The sequence below is a fragment of the Triturus cristatus genome, chromosome 10 (assembly GCF_964204655.1).
Source record: "Triturus cristatus chromosome 10, aTriCri1.1, whole genome shotgun sequence".
Lineage (NCBI taxonomy): Eukaryota > Metazoa > Chordata > Amphibia > Caudata > Salamandridae > Triturus > Triturus cristatus.
In genome coordinates this window covers 410,241,167-410,258,959 of record NC_140593.1, presented here as the reverse complement: position 1 = coordinate 410,258,959, position 17,793 = coordinate 410,241,167, and the positions used below count along the sequence as shown (strand labels likewise).

General features: G+C 40.6%; 1 protein-coding gene across 1 annotated transcript in view; it reads right to left on the bottom strand.

Annotated features, from left to right (window-relative positions):
• The window catches only part of MYO3A (myosin IIIA), a 1,336,625-nt gene that overhangs the window by 1,269,004 nt on the left and 49,828 nt on the right, over positions 1–17,793 (bottom strand). The window lies entirely within an intron of this gene.

Sequence of the window (17,793 nt, the reverse complement as noted above, 5' to 3'; positions counted from 1 at the left end):
GCTCAAACATATACAAGAATTAACATACAGAATTGGCATGAGTAATTTATGGATGGCACCAGACTCAATAGTAAAATGGGATACGGCATAAGACATACAGTGCTATTGGGAGGCAGTTATACATCAGACGTGGGAAGCATATGAATCAAACACCATCACTGGAAAGTTCCTTATTCATAAAAGCCTACAACGGTTAGAACCCTATATGAACAGGATGCGCCCGCAACAACTAAAAAATGTGTATGTCAAATACAGATGTGGGATTCTGCCCCTAAGATCACAGACTACTAAATGGACAAATGTACCTTCTAAGTAAACTTTTTGCCCTAACTGCCCAAACATAGTGGAAACAGAATAGCATTTTATGTTATTTTGCCCTTATTACAGAACACCTCGGCAAAATGGTTGTTGGCAGTATGTAAGAGTATGGGCATTAGGCATTATTGGGAAGCTGAGAGACTTTTCAAGAGCGATACAAGAAAACCTTTAGCTTTTACGGTTTCCCAATATCTGTACATCGCATGGGCTCTAAGGAGGAAGGTAATTTTTAACACTTCTCCATGGAAGAGCTTAACAAATACCTGTATTGATACTGTTTTACATATATCCCCCTTAGTGTAAATATTTGAATTTTCGATTGTTAATCTGTCCTTTTTTGTTCCTTGATTAAATTCATCTTTTTAGGCGTAGTCCCCCTCCGTGTACTAACAACAACTATGGACTTTTTTGTGTTCTATAATTGGGTACTTGTATAATTAAATTTGTATTCTTTTAATTCTCTTACGTCATCCTGTTTTTAAGATTACTCCTGTTGTATTGATATGTGTTTTATGGGCTGTGCCCGAAATAAACATATATATATATATATATAAACATATATATAAACATATATATATATATATATATATATATTATGCTATGTATAACTCTGCAAGAGCAGAGAGCATAGCATTTACACCACCCATATGAGTGACCTTCAAAGCAAGGACTCAGTTTTGCTTTTGTCGCAATGATGGGCAGCATTGGTACAAAGGCTGCAGCACTCCCTTGTCACAGAAAATCTCTCTGGCATGGTTAAAAGATTACATCTAACATTAGCTAATTCATCTATAAATTGTGCTTTGATGTTTACAAGGACTTGGTGCATAATGTGTAGAAGTAAAACCTACTAAAGTGAACATATTTCTGCAGTAACAACATTCCAAGATGTTATTATACTGCAAAATTGTGCATCTTTTAAGTCCTGTTAAATGCGCAATGTCCATTTGAAAGTCGTACTTACATGCATTGCGTTAGGAAAGCCCTAGAAAATTAATTTGCAAGGCATTATGATATTCAGGACAAACCTAATTCATCGATTAACATGTGTTTTTGTTTTTTATAACTATACCCCAAAGAAAGTTTTCATAGAAGGTATTTATCTGCGCTTGAACTCTGGACGGTACCTAAACTGATTTTGCTAGGTCCCCCTCCTGTAATGCACTTTGATTTCCCCAGTTCAAAGGAAATCAAAGATTGGCTCCTATCGTAGAACAAAAGATCTTTGGGAGTAGTTTGTCTGCGTGTAGATCTCTAGCATGAAGGCAGGAAGAAATTACAGGAACATCCACCAATAGTTATTTAAGAATGTGAGGTGAGGAGAGAGCATGGATGACTGACTTTCAAAAAGCAGGCAGAAACCCTGATAATACAATGTTTTTCATTTAATTTCATTTGACTTTATTCAGTATTTTTTCAACCATAAAGGTACGATAAACGGATATACATATAATAAATACATTTAAAAATCCAGCATAAAAAAAGAGAAACAAACTTTAACTACCATCCCATCATACATTACAAGTTCAGCTCTATAGAACAGATATATGAATATATATCAAAATCGCTCATCTCAAGGTTACGCTATGAAAAGGACCATATCTATAGACAAAACTGAGTCCATACATATAGTATCACAAAGAGCAGACCAACCCCGAGTTGTGAAGGAGAAAGGACACTCCAGTAAAAAACAAATTTGGCAAAGATAAAGGAATTGTTGTGCTGTAGTCAAACGGATCCATTAGAGGTCAGGGCTCCGGCCTAAGTAGATAAAAAAAAAATTTGACTCAGACCATCACTTTGGCTCTAATACACCAGTTTACCATGTTTATACTAAACAGAGCATCCATGTGAGCTTGCCTTTTAACCCGGTCTTTCCTGAAGTCAGTCTAAAGTCAGTCCAGCAGTTTCAAGTACAAGTTCTACTGTGAATCAATTTCTTGTTGGTGGAGAAGGAAGGTTCTCATTTTTATTTCAGTCCAGAATGAGACAAATCTGATGGCTGTAATCTCAGCCTTTAAATCTTTAAGCCCTCCAAAAGATCCATGCCGAGCATCAGTTGTGATCGCCTTACTACCTTTCTGTCACAAACAAGCTTTTTTTCCATCTGTAACAATTCCATAGCTCAGGGAATTGATCCTATTGAATGAAAGTCGGCAGTAGTGAAACTCCTACCCAAAGAACCTCTGCTCAATTTACTACTACCATTTCTGGATACGTTTCTAGACAAATTGGTGCTCACCTAGTTACAACACCGTGCAGAGAGCAAGCATTGGCAAAGCCCATAATAGGTCTGCTGCTGCCAGCCAGCCTTTTGCCAATTCTTGTTTTGGCTTGATGGTTGAAAAACTATTGTTCGGGAAGCTGCCAAGCCTTCATCAATCTAAACAAAAACATTGGCTAAAGGCAAAGATTTTATTTTAGTCTCACAAAAACACACATTGCCATAGAGCTCACTGACACTGAAGGGAACTACTTTGTGTGTTGATGTGCTCCTTGTGAAAGGGCAGCATGCCGTAGCTTCACAGTGAAGTCGGCCCATGGCTGAAGTGGGCTGACACAATGCTCCTTAATGCATGCTGGATTGGGTGGTAGAAAAATTAGCATGACAGAACCACAGACTATATAGTTAACTATGCTATTCACATAGTTTTAGTAAAATCTAAAAGTCTTGGCCAACACGGACTTAAAAAAGACAATATGGCAGTTGCTGCCATCCTCTTGCCTTTGGAAAGACGGCAAGAAAGAAGGCAAGAGGAAGGAATGAAAGAAGCAAAGGAAGGAAAGCATGAAAGAAGGAAAAAAGGGAAGGAAGAAAAGAATGACAAAAGAAAGGAAAAGGATAAAGCAAGCTAAAGGGAAAAAGAAAGAAGGAAGGAAGGAAAGATATGGAAGGAAATAAAGAAAAAGGAAGAAAAAAGAAAAGGAAGAAATGAAGGAAAGAAGGACAAAAGAAGGAAGGAAAGAACAAAAAGGAAAGAAAGAACAAAAGAAAGAAAGGAAAAACAAAAGAAAAAAAAGAGAGAATGACAGCCAGGGTTGCAATGATAGAGCACCCTCGTGAGATTATATTCAGAGTTCATGTGAGCTGGTATGAAAATCAGGTAAACAAAGGCTACTTCAGAAGGAATTTACAACTGCATTTGTAGTAGACAGGAACAGATGAATATGGAATGTGCCCTGTGCTCTCATCTGGTAGAAATCATCCTACTATCACATTAGGCTCTATCAACAAACAAAGGCAAAAATAAAGTTAAAATAAAAACACTGATACTGAAGGGAACTACTTTGTGTGTGGATGTGCTCCTTGTGAAAGAGCTAAATGCAGTCACTCGAAGTGAAGTTAGCCAGTGGCTGAAGTAGGCTGACCCATTGTACCATGCTACATACATACTGTAGTGTGCAGAAGCAAAATGAGAAGTGACAGAAGAACAGACCAATGGATGAAGAGAGGTAGCTGAAAGCCCATTTATATACATATATTGTGCATATAATTTTAGTAAAGTCATTAGGTCTTGGCTAACGCCAGATGTAAAAATGGAATATTTTATGCTACTTGGGTGTGTTTTTGATCAAGACAAAACACAGAATTGATTAACTTATCAGCATTGGATGACCTAAGAAGAAGGCCTGGGCGAAATAAAAATTATGCTGGTGTAATTCATGTAATCTTGGGAATTTTGCATGCTTGTTACGTGAATTGTCCAAAATGATGCGGTTATGCCACGTCACGCAATTATGTGCCATTCATTGTAATAACTTACAGTAAATGCACTATTTGCAGTAAAAATGTAACATAAAAGCATGGGAACAACAGAACGTGAGTGACTATTGTTTGCAGTCTTTTGTATTGTTTATTCACTATTTTTAGCGCAAAATGTGTCCTTGCATCAAAAATTGACACGAAAATTCCTTTCAAGCTAAGATATTGCACTAAATGATGGATATGCATGTTTTGCATTAGACAGAATCTTTCCCAAATTCCACATAGTTACATGAAAGTAAATTATGCAAATTTTGCGTTCTCTAAGCAGGCTTGTGGGGAGTGAGTGCTGATATCTGTTAAGTCTGAAGCTTCCAATAGTGTCGGCAAGGGAAACATTTTAGAAGCTTTCGCAAACTTTGGCTTTTCAGGTGATGTTATTAAACAAATGCAATCCTTTCTGTCTGACAGAAAATAGGCTGTCACGTGCTACCCTTTCACACCCAAGCAAAGGTCTGTTTATCAATGTGTGCAAATTATACTAAACCCAGCTTTGCACTCCTAGAACCTTACTCGTGCAACTCCATCTACTAAAAGTTATATACAATACTCAATTTGTCAAAAAATTGAAGTGCCGGGTCCTCATTAAGAGGTCACTGCAGCTTGCACCACCCATCGCCCCTGCCAACGTTCACAATGACTGCACCAACACAACTACTGCCATCACACACATACAAGTGTGACAACCTAGACTTTACCAGGCTCCCAAAGCTATAATAATGGCTTTTCGCAGCAGGTATCCGTCATTTTTACTACATATTGAATTTATAAAAAATATTGTTGTGCTAATCTCTAAATTAGACAAGCAGTGCCACTATGTGTCAGACTGTCATAAATGCTGGTGTTGGCAATTAAGTGCCGGTGGAGAGCACAGAAAACCTCCGGCTCAAATTAGGCACTGATTATATGCAATGATGAAATTCAGTTCTGCATTCCAGTGCTGAATGTTTATCAATTATCTCAAATCGTATCCGGCAGAGACAGAAATACTCTCTATTTTTTCAACACCAAATGACTGGATTCCTGCATTCTGGCCACAAATCATGGGCCCTCACCCATGCAGCTGAGGGACTCAGAATCTTGGGGGTTCGTGTTAATACCAAGTGGGCATTAGCCCACAGCTCTCTGAAGCAGCCACAGGCCACTTCCTCGGGTCTGCATCTTCTAAAGAATACGCCTCTACAACAAAAATAGCGCGCAGAGTCCAGTGATAAAAGCATTTATCCAGTCCCAGATGGATTATGCCAGGTCCACTACTGGTCCCTGCCTGATATCTACCCACAATGTCTACAACTCATTCAGAACTTTGTGGCCCGGATCCTTGCCAAGACTCCTCGTCAGGCACAGAAAACCCTAGTCCTGAGATCCTTTCACTGGCTGCTCATAAATTACAGAATCAAGTTCAAAGCACTAACTTATTTCCAGAAAGCCTCCTCCACCAGCAGCATTCCATTATTAAATGACAAATGTCTCTTTATTATATTTTCTGCACATTTTGTTCATCATCTCGGACCCTCTGAAGCATTCCAAGGTATCATAATGCCACCTATGTGAGAGATTCTTCTCGATAGTCACAGCCATGCTGTGGAATTTCTTATTCCTGAATACTCAGGTAGAAAAAAACATTTTCTTCTTCAGAAAACAGTTATAAAACATGGCTAATCTATGCTTAACCTTATTGTCACATCCCCGAATGCTGTTTCTGGCTGATCCGTTATTGTCTTAAGTAGTTTTTTTTTTAGCCATAGCCATGAAGCTGTGTTTACACGTGCTTACAGCTACAAATAACATAGCAAAATAACAGACATAGTACAGCCCCTGGATGGACGGATAGAGAACTTCAATTATATGTTTGTTACAAATTGCATTGTTGATTATTGCATCCAATATATAATAATATGTGGAGTTTGTTATGTATCGGATGTGATAACTGCAATTCTCAGATTTGATCTGAAAAGGAGATATAACTTGCACAACAAAATTACCATGCCCTATTATTTACTGGGCTTTTTTCACATGGTAAATTTCAGCAAATTTGATCGGTTGAAAAATCCGACTGTAATTAAAAACTGACATAATATTAATTTTGACAGGAATGGAAACTGGTTCTTTGGGACCATGCCTCCTGGGCTCCTGCTGCAAGTGTTGAGAATTGTAGGATTTTCTTACTCTCACCTTAAAAACAAGATTCAAAGTTGGCAAATGTTCTAAACCAGCCTGGCTCATGCATTTAACTTAACATGTGATGCTGACCTGCAAACTGTTCATTTTTGTGCCACCTCTCGCTGTATCACTTGTCACTTGCGCCGTTCACCTTTTCACGAGCACTTATGTGCACAAGTACCTTCGAGTTATGCATACTTAATGTAAATAGTGCTGATACTGTTCTTCTGGCCCTAATTGACTTGAAATATAAGCCACTTGTATATTTTTCAAACCACTTCTTCAGCCTCCCCATCTTCCCTTTTTAAAACTAAATGTGCATGCTTTATTAACGGTCTTCCTAATATTACCTGTTGAGACATTGTTGTTTGTTACACATATCTGCATGTCGCATGTAATTAGTCCTCCTCATCCTGCCGTGCTTAAATGTAATCTGAGGCCTGGGTTCTGTATCTTATTTTCTGATCAGAGAGCCACTTCTCATCATGCCTATTCCACGCGCCATCGGAATCAGGGACCAGAGAAAGACAGAAATCTAACTTTGTTATAAAGGGTGAACTTGCATATCTCTTCGATCGTGCTTGGACTGAATTCCCAAAAAGTTTCCACATCCCTCTCCAGCATGAAACTGGGTGGAGCAGTCCACTCCTGGTTAGGCAGTGACGTGTACCGGGACATTGGGTAAGACAGTTCCTGTTGCCTTGAGCTTTGTATTTAAATGCTCTTTTGTGCCCTGATCACCCTCATTCTTTGACTGATGCTGGTGGTTATGCACTCTGAAAGAGCCCTGGGCTCTGCTTTCCAGGCCCAGTGATCTGTCCTTAAAAGGGGCATAGTAAGTAGTGTAATTATTTTGGTTCAACCTACCTGTATGTCACTAAAATATGGTAGGGCATGTAAGTTTAGAGACCACAGTGGATTTAATGCACTTACGTGTGCACTGCTGTGGTGTCTTGTGTCTTTGTAAAGCCAGCCCTGCCTTGTAGGCTGGTTATACAATAAAACTGTGTCCAAATTTGACCTTGCTTTTAAAACTTGCAAAGCCTAAAATTACCTATTTATTACATGTAAGTCCCCCATAAGGTCTGCTCTAGGTCTGCCCAAGGGTAGCGTACCTTGTTATAAAAACAGGGACATTGTAAATGTTGTTTTATAAGCCCTGGTGAGGGAAAAACAACCCAAGTTGTTTTCCCCATTGTTTAGCTGCTAGTTCCATGGGCTAACATGGGAAGCCTTTATTAAACTTGAATAACGTCTAACTTTTGATTGGACATAGCTGGAAACATAATTCAAAGTATCAAAATAATAGCTACAATAAATCCAACAACTTGCCAAGGTCAGATTTATTATAACTATTGCTGTTAAGTAGTTTTAGAACGTACTATCCCAAAGTTACCTAAAATAGCCCTGTAGCAGCCTCTTCTAATTGAGTCAAGCTGCTCTTTGATTAGGTGGGAAGAGGTCTGGAGCTGAAACAATGCAGGCATTTGGTGGAAGGAGATTTGCTTCCTGGAGAAGCCAGGGACAGGAAGGGGGCTGTGAAGATAAAATGAACTTCAAAAGGTGGAAGCACAGATGTCACAGGACCCAGGTCAGCCCCCACTTTCTTGATACCCAGTCAGATGGGAGCCACTCTAATTAGCTTAGGAGAGGGGCTGGAAGGGTAGTGTAGGGAAAGGTTAGCCACACATGTGGGTTGGGTTAGAAAGACCTGAACTCCAAGGAGAGATTCTCTCGATTTGGAATTTTGTAGAAATTTGCATTCTGGGACAAAAATATGCTACACTTCCCAGGAATTTGTCATTGTAGGGGGTGGTAAGTTGAACTCCATTGTTTGCGGTGTCCCCCCTCTTACCAACCCAGAATGGGAAATTACTATGGGGGTGCTTCAATACCTCCTCAGATAGCTGCTTGAAAACATCTGGAGAAGGACTGCCCTGCACTACAACACAGAGGACTGTACTCAGAAGGACTACACCTGATGCACTCTAAAGGCTCCACACAAGAAGGACTTTGTTTCTCTTTACGGATAAAGAGTGGACTCCCTGAGCAGCAACAGGTAAGTGTTGGATGCAGCCACCTGCATCATCCACTTAGAGGACAAGTCCAGCTTCACCTGGATTTTCCTGGACAGACCAGGTAAATTTTGAGAGCTGGATTCCCAAACCCCCCAAGAGGCAAATCAGATCTTCTGAACCCATTGCTGATACTGTGGACCCTTTCGGACCCTCAGGGAACCTTTCAGAAGATTTTCCCAACTTTTGTGAAAAAGCTTCAGAAGACCATCATCTATGACGAGAGTCAAGCTGGCGACAACGAGAGTCAAGCCGGAGCATCAAACCACGACTTAGTTGTGCAGGTCTGCCCTGCTGAAAGCTCCGAAGTCCTCGCCATTGACGACAAATACCTCCAGGGCTCACAGTGGCATCGTGCTCTAGCAAGCCTCTGAAGAATCGAAATCTGGACCTGAGACCCAATCGTTCGACGTCAAGAGAAAAAGTTCCAAATAAGTGTCAGAAGTCAGAGGATAAAAACATGACTGGGCCCAACCACTCATCATATTCAACCCCCGCTCCTTTGCGGTTGGCCTGAAACTTTGACTTTGTACTGGTCCAGCACAACTGATAGCCACAGTTAGCGCTTTACACTTTCTGGTGCTAGAAAGCATCTTTTTTTTATTTAAGCTCTGAAAAATCATATTTCTGGTTCCCTACATTGGATTTTTGTCATTTTAAAGAAAAAAAATATGTTCTACTCTTATAAATTGGTGTTGGATTTTTATTGTGGTGTCTCTTTTACTTATGTACGGTTTTGGTGATCTTAAATGGTTTACACACCTGTCTTCTAAGTTAAGCTTGACTGCTCAGCAACCACGTTACCAAGGGTCCAGCAAGGATTCATTTATTGAGACTTCACTGGACCTTATTTGTGGTTGTGGTATTATTTACTAGCTGTAGGCGCCTACCTGCACCTACTAATAAATGCCTCCCAACACTCTTGTTTTGTGTGAACAGGAAGAGGCGGCAGCTCTGAACGGGACCCATTTCCACTGCACCCTGTGGACTGTGTTGCTCCATTTGATCATGTAGGCTCACAAGTGATTGATTAGGACAGTATTACATCACTTCTAAAAATTCCTCTTTATTCTTCCGAAAGCTAGTAGGGTGTTACATAGGTTCGAAGGCTGCAATTCTTCTGTGAGCTCTGTCAGTCTGACTGACTCCTAATTTAAGAATGACTTAATCTTGAATTTCCTGTCGAAAATTGCTCTAACGTGCAGAAAAAAGCTTTGTGAATCAGGCGATAGACTCCTTCCAAGATCACATTCTATTCACCAAATAACTTATTGTAATTTCAACCTGTCCAGGTTATAGAGCAAACCCCCTTATAAGCTAGCGTGAACTCTGTGACCCGTCCATTAGTATGTATGGGAATGTAGTGCGGCCTTGTTATGCTATCAATAGTGAAGAGATCAACGTCAGTGTTCTTGTGAAGTACAGCCATGCACAAGAGGGAGCTGACAGTCCTTTAGGTGCAAACCAACAAAAACAGGAAATTCACAATTGGTACACGCAAAGGCTCAATGAACAAAATCATTGAAAATGAAACAAGGAACTGCATTGTTCATCTTTTCGTTGGTGGTATGTATCTTAAGACCTTTGGGCACTTGAATTAACCTTTAGTTGTTGGTGGTGTTCAATCAGGAATATGCAGAATTATGATACAAGTATCGCCACTGACATTCTTATATAACTATTTGCTTTTAAGGTACTTAGAGACAATGTTGCACATATATTTTAATTCAAACAATATAAAATACACATCGGTATTCTTCAAACGAAGGAGCACACATCACATAGAACAATTCATGTATTTAAATCATATCCACAACTTGCCTAAGTGGTAAATAATGTCTGGCACAAATGCAGCAAAGGAAGAACAAAATGTTAACAATGCTGTTTGGGGACTAGAATACTCTGTAACTCTTTTTCATAATCGTAGTCTGTAGTTTTGTATCCCATAGTCCATGCCAGGCTGGTGAGTATTCATGAAAAAATCTTCTTAGTCCAATACTGAGTTCTACCTGGAGTTGGGCAAGGCCTAATGGAGGATTATGAAATTATTCAGTAGCAAAGACTCAATGTCACGACCATCGGTGATGTACAGACTTTAGTCATACTGAAGGTCCAAATGAAAGGCTTAAACTTATAAAGCATCACTTATTCTCACAACGAGCATGACTAGATTAAAAAATGCATGCACGGATCATGAGGCCATCTTGGAATTAATTGTTATTGATTCTGAATACCCCGATTCTAAACCTAGGGAGTTCTGATCTCCTCACTATGCAGCGGGGGCACCATCAGACAACACTAAAACGATATTATAGACATGCTGTGCGTGCTTTGTTGTAATCCTACCAGACAAGACCTGTTTCTTAGGTATGACATTGTATATTGCCATTTATTCCATGTTTTAGATAACCGAAATTGAGGAGATCTCACTTGAATGCAAGAGTTTTTAGGTCATTTTTTGTTGGATAAAACAAATAGCCGCATTTTAGTACAACTGTTTGAATACAAATGTCCTAACAGAACATGTAAATACCTGGAACACCATCAACCCATATGAAAATGAAACTAAATTTACTGAAAAATGTACTACTAGACCTCAGCCTCTGAAGTGTAGACCAAAATAAGGGTTCTATCTTTCATTTCAACCTGAACGGCAAAACTATTTCTCAAATTAAAAAATAGTTCATGGATGACATCAAATACCATACCCTCCAGGGACTTTCTATTTACAACAATAGCAACAACACACTCCACAATTCTGCACCATGTATTCACATGTTCTATTGATGATTCTCCTTATGAAAATGTATATTGAATATTAATAAATAAGTTTGTATGGTAAAAATTCCCGTTATCACATTTATAAGAACACTGGAATGTTGGCAGCTCTAAGGAAGACAGCAGAGGGCTATAGATACTGTTGGCATCTTTTGCTGACAACATTGCAATGCACTAATTTTAATACTCTGACTCTTCTCTCCTGACTCTGCAAGTTATGTGGATTGTAGAGGAACAAGAAAGGCTGTGGGTGAAGACACACAGCAAGTCTTCCCCTCTCCCTCTTTCTTGTTGCTTTCCAGTGGCACTGAATTTCAAATTTGATTTTTAAGTACATTTTCCAGCAGAGTCATTTGTTTAGTTTTTTTACAGAACGACTGCAAGAGAAAAGGTTTGACTTGAGGACGAACGGATAAAAGAAAATGAAAAAGTACACCATTGTACAAATGGAGCACTCACTGTAATTTTGATAACGCCACATTCTTAGGGTTTGATAGTTTGATCAAGGTATCACAGGTATACCTTTGTTGTGGATATTTTCACACCAGTTTCTGATTTGCATATTAGAATACTTATAAGGTGAGTTTTGGGCATTTAAAATTTATAAAGCTATTTGAAATGATAAAACTTATCACCAAAGAAGATGGCAGATACTCATTGTAATGCAGGCGCTGCATTATGAACCCGCTAATACAAAAGCATTGAGTAAAACTTACGACATGTTCTGATGAATAAAAAGTGAAAGAATCCGTCTACCAAGTGAAACTATGTAGAATCCCTTGCCTTCCCCTTTAGTCCAACATAAACAAGCATTTGCAATGCAATAGGCCATGCATTACTGATCGTTTGAGGTATTGGCATTGCAAATAATAATGCAAAGCCAATATCTCATACTTTCAGTAATGCAAGACCTAGTACATTGCAAATGCTTGTGTGGTGAGCCAGGAACCAGCATTGTATGTCTCAGTGCAGTACCTAAAGCTGATCCTAGATGTCCCAATTGAGAAAGTCACCAGCACTGCTTGTCTAGTTGCAGTACTGCATAATGCTCCTAGAGGTCCCTAGTGAGAAAAGCACCAGCACTGCATGTCTAGGTGCAGTACCACAAGCTACTCTTATAGGTCCCTAGTAGCAGCGCACCAGCACTGCTTGTTTAGGTGCAGTACCACAAGCTGCTCCTAGAGGTCCCTAGTGAGCAAGGGGCCAGCATTGCTTGTCTGGGTGCAGTACCCCAAGCTGCTCCTAGAGGCCCCTAGTATTATCAACGAATTTCGTAGCGCGCCCTGCATCACAAAATGCGGTGCAGCGCGCGCTACGAAATTCGTTTTATTTATTTAATTGTTTACTTACCTCCAATTATCCATATTCCGGTGTTTAGTACCCCCCACCCTGCCCCTCCCCCGCCCCGCCTTTCCGCCCCACGGAACTCCCTCCACAGACCGCTGCTGCATTAGGCTACTAACAGATGTCCTGCCATTGCTTGACTCTAAGGAGGCACGCCCAATAATCTGGTATTCAACAGCCATTAAATTGAAGCAGGAAATTGGGGTTCTAGCTGAAGACATCTCTCTGTCTTTGTAGATTGTTGTCCACAAACAGCATGCACTGCAGCTCAACTCATGAGTTTTGCGCCAATGTTATGAATGAGGAGAATAAGGGTAGTTAGTAAAAATCGCCTGAATCGATAAGCCCAGAAGGCCCACTATTCTCACTAGTGTGAATAGCAAAATTGTTTCTTTAGAGGAACATTTGGATCTCATTTCCAGACATCATTTTATTGGACAGAAATTTTAAAAAAAACATTATCCTCATGTTGATTACAAAGCTAGGAGGTTGTTGAATCATGCAGGAATGAAACAGAGCTTTCTGAAAAGTAATAAAGACATTGGGCACACATAAAAGATCCTAGCTCATCTTGACATGCTTGTTTATGGCTGATGGCATTGGGACATCAGCCAGGATAATATCCCGATAAAGAAAATGCCTCTGTACCTTGTCTGTAGAAAGGGTATAATGGGGTCATTACCCTGGGTAAGAACCCAGGATCTGAGCAAAGGCTGAAGAGAAGTCATCAAACCCTACCACTATTGCCTACTCCTCTCTGAGGAACTGGATTTAACTCAGTTATTCCAGAAGGGATGGATAACCTCCATTTGATAGGGGAGATACATTACCAAACTGGTGAGGGTCTGCAAGTTGATTAGAAGATATGAACCTCTTCTTTCACCCTGACACACAAACTTAAGCTTGCATATACAGTCTGATGATGCCTTGTATGCCTTTCCTCAGTAGCTCTGTTATCAGCCAAGTTCAGTTTCAATGTGTGAAAAGCAAAATTCTAGGGGAGTGGTGAGCCACTCCTGCTCCTTAAAAAGATCTTACATGCCACGGTCTGAGGTACTCTACGATCTACAATAATCTAATGTAATTTGTAAATGAAGCTGCTTATTCTCCTTCCAACTTTTAAGGAGACAATAACAAAACATTGTCAAACTTTTCTTTCTTCTTGATAAGACCTGGTAGAGCCTGAAATGGCACTAAAAGATGAGAAGGGTTACTAGAGGCTACTAAATATGCGAGTGGGACAGGTGGCGTTAAAGCTAATTGAATGAGCAGCCATTGTAGCTTCTCCTATTGGCGCCAGTCATGGTAATGCACTGGAACATCAGAAGACCAAATTAACAGAGGTTTGATCACAATCTACAGTGGAGAATGCATTCTAGCTTTTTGTAAATTCCTTTTAGACAGCATCTCTGCACAGAGGCCCCATGGCCTTCTTGCCATCTGGGAGGGATTCTGAAATAATGTCCACTCTCATGAGGTATTATTTGATTTTGAACCCTTCCTTCTACTCCTCGTGTTACAGGCTAAAACATGAAGGTTTTCTCCAGGGTACTGAAATTACTATGCTGTGCTGTTTGTTTTGTTGATTGGTTAATTAAATGAATGTCCCTAGTTGATTTGCTGTTGACTGCCAAGGTGGTTCATCTTTTAGAACTGCTTCAGACTCAAGAAACCATTTCCCACAATTTCTATATTCTTGAATATGTGATGGAAGTGAGTGCAACAGATTGAGGGTTTTCAGAATCACGATTCCCACCCCAGTATTCATTATCAAGGGAGTTGAAGAACATTTATCTGTCTTGATGGAGCTGCTTGACAGGTACTAAAGGTACACTAGTGAAGATCCACTAATGCTTGCTCTTAAGCCGGAGTCCTGGATGCAAACCTTCTGCATCTTCCTTGTAGACCTCCTTGTTTACTACACAGACAGGTAGTGAAGCTAAGGGCAACAAGGAGGTACCAGCATTCAAATCCTCAACTGGTGACTGATATCTTCATAGTAAGGAAAGAAGACCCATTCACTGTTTTTGGCCGGGCTCCTCTTGTTTCGTGCTCCTTGATGGATGCATAGGTCTGTCGGGCAGAGCTCCTATTCCTCCACTACATGGCTGTTGCCTCAAACATCACTGGAGAAACAAGCTTATACATCGGAGACCTCTGAGCACCACCCCCCCCCCATTGTGGCTCATTATATGCACCACAATCTATGGTAAAGTTGGGCCTTTTGTCAAATTCGAGCCACAGAAAGTTGAGGGTTTTCTTACATGGTAAGCAGGATGCATATATGAGGTTGATTGTCACTCAGACTGAAACTACAGAAGCACCGATCCAGCACTGAGAATGGCTCATGCAGGTAGTATTTAATATTATTATTAATGTGTTTTTCAATGTACCACTTGCCAAAGTAACAACTAGGACCAATTGCGAAAAAAGGTCTCAGAAATTCCAGCAGGAAGAGCATACTAGTATACTTCTGACCAGAAGTACGGATTGGGGAAAATTCCCCATATACCCTACCAAATGGATAATAACAATATCATTTCTCACAGTGAAATCAGAATAATTGTGAAGGAGGCCTAGGGGTTGCTTCACAAGACAGAAGCACAGAATGCAATCTACCCACATGACAGCGATCTTCCCCTAACAACCCAGCATGTGGTGGAGCAAGCAATTTCACTTTATCTTTATTTGATCTTTACAGGAGTCAGACCACTCTCACAGTAGAGATGCAATGCCATAGACAAGTAGATATATTCGTCAAAGATGCCTGATGAAGGTTATAAATGCCTGAAAAGCATCACGTGCTAAAATCAATGAATATACCATGTAGTCCTTTGGAATGTACAGGCAAACAATGAGGAAGGGACAATCTAGGCCAGGCCAGGCAGAGGAGTGCACATATGTGCTTGTACAAAAATTAGAAGTTCCTGAAGCAAACCAAATGGTAGCAGAAATTTAAGCGCAGCAGAGGTAAAACAGACACTTTCAAAAGCAGTAATGAAGCCGAAGAAACAAATGAACTAATATCAAATAAAAAAACAAAGGATCTGTTAGACTAGTCATCCTTAGGGTGGTCCTTCCCCAGACTTTTTTCCTTTGGTCTTTCGTTTTTGCAGATTCTTTTGTTGGCCCTAGGACATTGAGAACATTACCACTGCTAACCAGTGCTAAAGTGCATGTGTTTCTCCCCTAAACATGACGACATTGGCATATTTGGTGTACTGGTAAGTCCCTCATATAGTGGTATACCATAAACCCAGGGCCTGTACTTCAAATGTTACTAGTGGGCTGCAGCATTGATTGTGCCACCCACAGAAGTAGGCTTTCAAGCCGGTTTCAGGCCTGCCACTGCAGTGTCTGTTTGTACAATTTACTGCCACTTCGACTTAGCATATAAAACCTCCTGCCAAGACTCAAACTCCCCTTTCATTACATACATGTCTTCTCAAGGTAAGCCCTAAGTAACCCTAAGGACAGGGTGCTATGTAATCAAAAGGTAGGACATTAACTTTTATGTTTTGCATGTCCTGGTAGTGACAAACAGTCTATTTCGTTTTTCACTGCTGTGAGGCCTACTCCTCTCATAGGCTAGCATTCAGGATTTCTTAATACGCATTTAAACTAATTCCTGATCAGACTGGACTAGCTTTTTGATGCTTTATATCTTTGAAATTATAATGATAAATCCAACTTCACCCGGAAGGAGGATTTAACATTACTGTTTTAGAAATGCCACTTTTAGAAAGTGGACATTTCTCTGCACTTACTGCTCTTTGTACTTTACAGCCTGTCTCCAATACACGTCTAGGTTGAGTGACAGCTACACTTGGTGCTTTCCCTCTAGACAGCCCCAAACACAGTAAGGTGAGGCTCATCTGCATTCTGAGCACTCGTCTGCATTCTGATGGGTCTTCCTGGGCAGGGAGGAATTGGAGAGGGCGACACTTACATTTCAATATGTAGTGTTCTGTCCACACACAAAGCACTAATTTACCCCCCTGCCACCCACCCTTACCTGTAGCTTGGCAGACAAGACTGGATTGAAAGGGATCCATATCTACTTCAGAGAGCTGCTTTGAAGTCACCCCCTCCAGCATTGACCTGCTAAAATCTGGCACTTTTGGATCTTGAACTGAACCATTGTCAGAAGGTCTGCTGTGCTGCTTAAAGGACTCAACTGGACTACTTTTCTGGAAGGACTGCTTTTCTGCTTGTTGCCCTGCTGCTTCATGACTCTGCTGAAGGAGAGCCGGACTCTGCCTTCACTCCATGTGATTGCCAAGGGCTTGCCTCCTGTTTTCTTAAGTCTCAGGGACACAAAAGGCTTCCTGCAATTCTGCTGGATTCTGCCTTGTCTGAGGTGTTCTCACCAAATTCTGGGAGTCAGAAGTGAGTTCTGCAGCTGTTTTACTACAAAACTGAGCCATCGCCACCTGATCGGAACTTACGCATCGCTCTTCGAAGCTACCACAGAGGTTGTTCGATTACAGTGGTTCTACAGCCTGCACAGCCCAACGATGATGCTCTGCGCATCTTGATGATGCATTGTCTTCACCTCAGTGAAGCTCAACAACAACACAGTGACCCAACTGTTTCAAAAAGATCAGCGCATCATGACCTCAGTGTTGAGACTTTGCTCCATCTAAGGTACTTTCTCAAAGGGCCCTGCATGGTTTATGTAGCCGGGCTGCCCACCATTGTGGTCCACCCGAACTTTGGATTTACACTGGTCCCTCACAACCTTTTGACCGTTAGTAACTTTTAAGCACGGTTTTTGCATTTAATCTTCAAAAGAGTGTGTGTGTGTGTGTAGTTGTGTGTGTAGTTGTGTGTGTCTGTCTGTCTGTCTAACTTACCCTGAGTAGAGTGGTGGTTCTTGCCTGGCCTGATTGCATACCTCACCCAACCAAAAATCCCATTTCTAACAGGGTGACTCAAAAAAAAAATATAGAGCCTAGGAAAATTCAATGTAAGTTCAATATGTGTAAGACAAAACAAAAACTTAAACCAAACATGTTGGTGGTACTCTCCCTGCCACTCTTTAAAGTTTAAAAACAGGTTTATTTTGGAGATTCCTACTATTTTTCCTCACAACAATAGGTGCCAGGTCCTTTTCTCCTGCAGCAGTCATGAATGCAATTCCATGCCACTGTACCTCATGGATCTGACCTACTGGAATTCAGAAAACTGTTGTAGACTTGATTGTTTCCAGCTCCTAGATGACCTGGGTTCTCCAGCTTTGCTGCTGCTTTTGAAAGCCTGTCCACTTGGTGATGTTGAGTGAGTTCTAGTTTTTAATGTCAAACCACCCTAATGACGCCTCATAAATGCCTAAAATAAACTAAAACATGA